Genomic DNA, 6,000 nt, shown 5'->3' on the forward strand with positions numbered 1-6,000 from the left:
CGAACATATGGGCCTCCCTACATTGGTAGACAAGACCAGAGAACCTATGCACAGACGTTCCCTTCCATCCACACTCCCCAGTACTCATGTTAACCATGGTCGCTTCCCAGATAGATTGCGGAGCGCACTTAGGCAACCACAAGGCACGGGGCCGCTGGTCCCTATTAGAGACGCGTCCGCACATCAATCTCCTAGAACTTCGAGCTGTCAGGCAGGGAGGAGCACAATCTCACTCCCTATGCACAACGGCCATTAAACTATGGAATTGGTGCATACACCATCACATAAAGTCACCGCTTCCTACCTGCCCACGTGTCATAACACTATCGCCGACACACTCAGCAGACAGTTCTCCGAGAAACACGAATGGGAATTACATCCATCAATACCCCAACAGCTGTCCTCCCACTGGGGCACTCCATTGATAGACCTGTTTGCCACTCCTCAAACTGCAAATGACATCTATTTTGCTCCAGAACAGGACTCGGAAACACACCTCATTCCTTGGAACAACTCCTTCATGTACGCTTTTCCACTGATTCCACTCATACACAGGGTTCTACACAACATCACAGAGGACAAGGCCCGGGTCATACTTTTTGCCCCAGCTTGGCCCAGGCAGACATGGTATCCTTACCTGCTACGCATGTCCATCCATCCTCCCCGTACTCTCCCCGACAGACCACATCTCTTCTCCCAGAACTGCGGTCAGCTTCTTCTTCATCTGCAGTTCTGGAAACTCCATCTGATGGTGTTGTTCTTTCAAGGTTTCAATCCCACGAAGTAGCCTGCTCAGAACAGGTCCGACATGTCCTCCTGCACAATAGAAGGGACTCCACTCCTAAGAGTTACCTGCAAAAGTGGAAATGCTTCTCCATCTGGTGCTTCCACAGATGCTTAATACCCCAGACTGCAACCCTCCCTGACATCTTAGACCATCTTTTCAAACTAAAACAGGACACATTTTCACTCAGTTTTATCACAGTACATCTCGCAGCCCTTACCACCTTCCATGACACTCTGGACGGCTATTCACTTTCACATGCCCCACCATGAAACGCTTCCTCACGGGCCTGCAAAACCTCTACCCTGATATTCATTCACTAGTAGCTTCCTGGAGTCTCAACCTAGTTCTCTGCACTCTTATGGAAACCTCTTTTCGAGCCCCTGGCCACTTCATCCCTGCTCCACATGTCCGGGAAAGTGGCTTTCTTGGTTGCTATAACGTCAACAAGAAGGGTTGGTGAAATAAGCACCCTGATGGCCTACCCTCCCAACACCATTTCTCTAAACACAAGCTTACCATACAAACCTGGCCCAAATTCCTCTCCAAGGTGGTGTCTACCTTCCACCTTAACCAGTCAATACACTTACATGTATTCCATCCCAACCCTCACATGACTCCACAGGAAGCTGCATCACACACCCTCGATGTCCGACGGGCTCGTGCATTCTATCTTGACAGAACTAAACCATTTTGTGAATCCCCTAGGCTTTTGTTTCTACTACCAAGAGATCAAAGGGTGATGCTATCTCTAAGCAAAGACTCTCTAAGTGGATCTCCACCTGCATCAGATCTTGCTATCAGACTCAGAATATTCAACCACCAGAGGGTGTTCGGACTCATTTTACTAGAGCAATGTCAACATCCATTGCCTTCCTCCACAGCGTACCTGTTACAGACGTATGCAAGGTGGTCATGTGGACATTTGACCACACATTTGCCAAACATTAAGCTGTCACATGGGATACTATAGCAGACACCATAGTCGGCCATATGGTACTTTCTACCTTTGTTCCTCACACAACTCCAAAATCCCACCAACCATAGTGGGTACTGCTTTACATTCACCTACAGTGGAGCACCCACAGGGATAGCACTCGAAGAAGAAGAGAAAGTTACTCACCTTGCAGTAACTGAGGTTCTTCGAGATGTGTGTCCCTGTGGGTGCTCCACTCCCCACCCTCCTCCCCTCTACTTTGGAGTATTAGTATGATTTCTCCACGGTAGAGAAGGAACTGAGGAGGGTGCGGAACGCACGCGCTCAGGAAGATTCCAACGAGACGGGAGATACCATCTGGGTGCGTATGTCCTGACCAGGCACTGCTACCGAAAATCTCCGATCAACGGCGCCAGGACGCACCGTCACCTACAGTGGAGCACCCACAGGGACACACATCTCGAAGAACCTCAGTTACTGCAAGGTGAGTAACTTTCTCTTACCTGAGCTTCTTAACCCTTTACAGGTAAAAGAATTTTGGTGCCTCTGGCCAGGAGGGATTTTATAGAATTGTATATAGGAGAGTTATTACCCTTCCCTTTATAGTTATGACACTCCTTAGAGGTTTTTAAGGTCAGGCTTGACAAAGCCCTGGCTGGGATGATTTAGTTGGGGTTGGTCCTGCTTTGTGCAGGGGGTTGTCTGTGATTTTCACTTTTTTTCTGGCGACCCAGTTGAAGAAAATTGTTCATGCCCATGACCCAACAGAACTGGGGATGAGGGGTTTGAGGTGTGGGAGGGGCTCAGGCTGGGGCAGAGGGTTGGGGTGTGGGGGTGAGGGCTGCGGGGTGGGGCCAGAATGAAGGGTTTGGGGTGCAGGGGGGGGCTCGGCTGGGGTAGGGAGTTGGGGTGTGGGAAGGGTTCTGGGCTCTAAGCTGGGGGTGCAGGCTCTGGGGTGGGGCCAGGGATGAGGGGTTTGGGTGCAGGAAGGGGCTTCAGGTATGTGGGGGCTCAGGGCTGGAGCAGGAGATTGGGGCACAGGCTTACCTTGGGCGGCTCCCGGTCAGCAGCGCAGAGGGGGTGCTAAGGCAGGCTTCCTGCCTGTTCTGGCACCACAGATTGCACTGCACCCCAGAAGTGGCCAGCAGCAGATCCAATGCGCAAGCAGCTCCGCACAGCTCTCGCCCGCAGGCACCCCGCCCCCCCAGTTCCCATTGGTCGGTTCCCGGCCAATGGGAGTTTGGAGCCGATGCTTGGGGCGGAGGCAGTGTGCAGAGCCCTGTGCCCTCCCAGCCCAGCTGGCCGCTTCCGGAGCGCAGCGCGGTGTCAGAACAGGTAGAGACTAGCCTGCCTTAGCCGGAAAGCACCGCCAATGGGACTTTTAACCGGGGCCGCCCAGAGGGGGGGGCAAGTGGGGCAATTTGCCCCGGGCTCTGCAGGGGCCCCCACGAGAATGGCTGAGGCTCCCGCCCCGGCCCTGCCTCTGCCCCTCTCCTGGAGCCTCAGCGCATCCAGGAGCATCCCTGGACAGCACTGCAGCATGCCTCCAGCGGGGCCTGAGCTCCTCCCCACTCAGAGCCGCGTGGTAACGGGGTGGGGCTGCGAGCTCCAGGCCGAGTGGAGGGAGCTCAGGCCCCACTGGAGCTCGCAGCCCCGCTCCCTTACCACGCGGCTCTGAGCGGGCAGGAAATTGGGGCCAGGCAGCTTTTTCCTACCCCTAATATTTCTCACATCTGTAGTACAGGGAGTAATGTACTCTGCTGAGGATGGCTTTCAGGAGGTAATGAGGGTAACCAAGGCACTGCATGTGCTTTCTTAATTAGAAGGTCCTTTTATTCAGAGCATATAAAAAAAGTAAATTCTTCTCATTTTCCCAAAGATAGTTTTGCTTCGGAGGCAAAAGGTAAAACCCGCTATGGATCTCATCTGCCCGGTTGTTGTTGTTGGTTTTTTTTTGTTTTGACCTGAGTGTAGGCCCTTTATTGCGGGGGGTGGAGGGTCTAGGAAGCAGGCTGGGCAGCGTGGGGGGCCCAGCTGTCACCGGTACAGGTAGTCGGCCTCGATGTTGGCCACGATCTCGGCCTCCCACTTGTCCTCATTGTTAAGCAGTTTCTCCTTGTTGTACAGCAGCTCCTCGTGCGTCTCGGTGGAGAACTCGAAGTTGGGGCCCTCCACAATGGCATCCACAGGGCAGGCCTCCTGGCAGAACCCGCAGTAAATGCCCAGTTGTTGTTAGCAGGTACTTAAATGTATCTTGTGCTAAGTGAGCCCTGCATCCCATTGCATTAATACAACCTGACAGGCAAGGCTCCCACAGAGCAGTATGCCTAAAGCCTTGTCTCTTGCAGTTGCCTCCTTTGTGAAGGAGACTTGAGAAGGAACAGCAGCTGAGCGGCGGCCTGCAGTCAGCTAGTGCAAACCTGGCTCACCGAGGGGATTTCAAAATTCAAGCTGAAGAAAGATCTTTTTACCTTGATACTTGTTTGCCCCAACCCTGGCATTTTTCTTCAGGTTCCCAGCTAATTACATGGTTGAGATTGTAGGTCTTTATGTTTACACTATCCAAAGGGTAAAAGATTGTCAGAAAGGTGTGTACATCTTTCTCTCACTTGCTCGCTTACATTTTTTTGCTGCTACTTCCAGAATGAAGGGAGGTGCAGATTCACAAAGATACTTATGTGTTGTGATGCTGATCAGATTGGGCCCCACATGTGAGTTAGGTGGGCGAATGCCGGTCTGCCTCAGTTTGTGAATCACTCGGAGGGTTAGGCAGTAGGTAGGTGCTTGGGCACCTAGAAGGAGGCAGCAGTGCACATGACTTGAAGCACAAACACAGGCACCAAAGGAACTTTTTACTGCAAAAACTTTGATACTGAGTGAATTTAGGCACCTCCAGAGTTAGTTCAGTGGGAGTTTTGTGAATCGCAGTGGTGCCTAAAACTGGGATATAGGCACCTACACCCAGCCTTAGCCACCTAAGCACCTTTATGACTCTAGGCTGGAAATACAGAGCTCCCTTTCTGTAAGACTGCACACTCCATTCTGGTGCTCGACTCAATTAACCAAGTAACTCCCTCCTTAAAAACAGACACCTTCGGGAGGTCGTATTGACACTTGGATGCCCAAGACCAGCCTTGCTAGGAAGGAGCACCGTACATATATTCAGTTTATGTCATGTCAGCTGGTGGCATCTCTAGGATTTTGCAACATATGGAGAGGGTGGAACATGGTTCTTTACTGGGAATTGGGATGCCCAGTTACATCCCACGCTCCTGTTGTGTTTGTCTTTGTTACACCGAGCGGGATAGACTAAGGCTCTCCAGCCAACAAACCATAGGGTTTTGAACAACACCCTCCAAACCCGAAGATTTAGCTTTGCCCCAGTCCTTGAAAATTTGATATTGAAAGTGTTTGTGTTTAAAATCCTATTGTCAAGAGGTACCTGAGGGTCTGTCTCTGTTAACTAAGTGATGCTTCTTCCTATAAGGACCTTCCAATTGTTTTTGTATTTTAAACAAGTCATGTGTCTGCGTCCATGTGACTGCAGTGCAGTCTTGTTTCTAACTATTGGGTGTGCGATGTGTGGGCTTGAACAAGGAGTTTGTTCACTGCTTTAAGTACGTAAAGAACTGCTTGGCCAAAACAGATCTTGTTAAAATGGAGAAACACAGAATTTCCAGGACAAAGGCAACATTTTGAAGTGGTGAAAGCAAATTTACACACAGGAGCCAAAAAGTGTAAAATGGGCAGTTTGTTCCAGGAGCCAAAATTTTGCCCAGTGGATCCACTTCTGGAACAATGGCCTGTCCGTCCACGGCTGCACATAGGGATGGAAGAAATTGACAACTGAAAACCATTGCTTGATAGTATGTTCATAGTGTGCTCACAAGTTGGCTGTGTTTATGCTTGAGGGCTGCTTCTTCATGCTTTGAGTTTCAGAGATTTTAATGGTGGAGATTTTGTGTATTTGAAAAATAAAAGGAAACATTTTCCATGAGTCTTGCCTTGGAAGCATGATCTGACAAGCTTCAGTGTCTGAGATTAGAGACAATGCCTCTGGCATCATTCATTACAGCTCATAGTGTTCACTTGTCCATGTCGTGGGGACCTGCACTAGATGTAAATCCTCACCAGCAAGCCTCTCCCCTGAAGCTTTCACCTGACCTCTAGACCTTGCCAAATTCCTCATTACAGGCAGTTACAAACTGTCTTCCTTGCACTCAGGTGTCAAGTATATTCTTTCCATCTCTGCAAACCTTGTCCAAGAAATAATAGCTTG

The 6,000-nt window shown here is 50.4% G+C and overlaps 1 protein-coding gene across 4 annotated transcripts in view; it reads left to right on the plus strand.

Annotated features, from left to right (window-relative positions):
• LOC120391770 (excitatory amino acid transporter 1-like) overlaps window positions 1-5,696 on the plus strand; it is a 125,342-nt gene extending 119,646 nt beyond the window's left edge. The window contains exons 11-12 of one of the 4 annotated variants that reach the window (XR_005591475.1): window positions 3,849-3,960; window positions 4,070-5,696. The gene's annotated coding sequence lies outside the window, so the exon portion shown is untranslated. Of the gene's footprint in view, window positions 1-3,848 lie in introns of all 4 variants that reach the window. The other 3 variants (XM_039515840.1, XM_039515841.1, XM_039515842.1) reach the window with 3 other exon arrangements.
• The last annotated feature ends 304 nt before the right edge of the window (window positions 5,697-6,000 follow it).

Source organism: Mauremys reevesii, linkage group 26 (genome assembly GCF_016161935.1).
Source record: "Mauremys reevesii isolate NIE-2019 linkage group 26, ASM1616193v1, whole genome shotgun sequence".
In the NCBI taxonomy this organism is placed as follows: domain Eukaryota; kingdom Metazoa; phylum Chordata; order Testudines; family Geoemydidae; genus Mauremys; species Mauremys reevesii.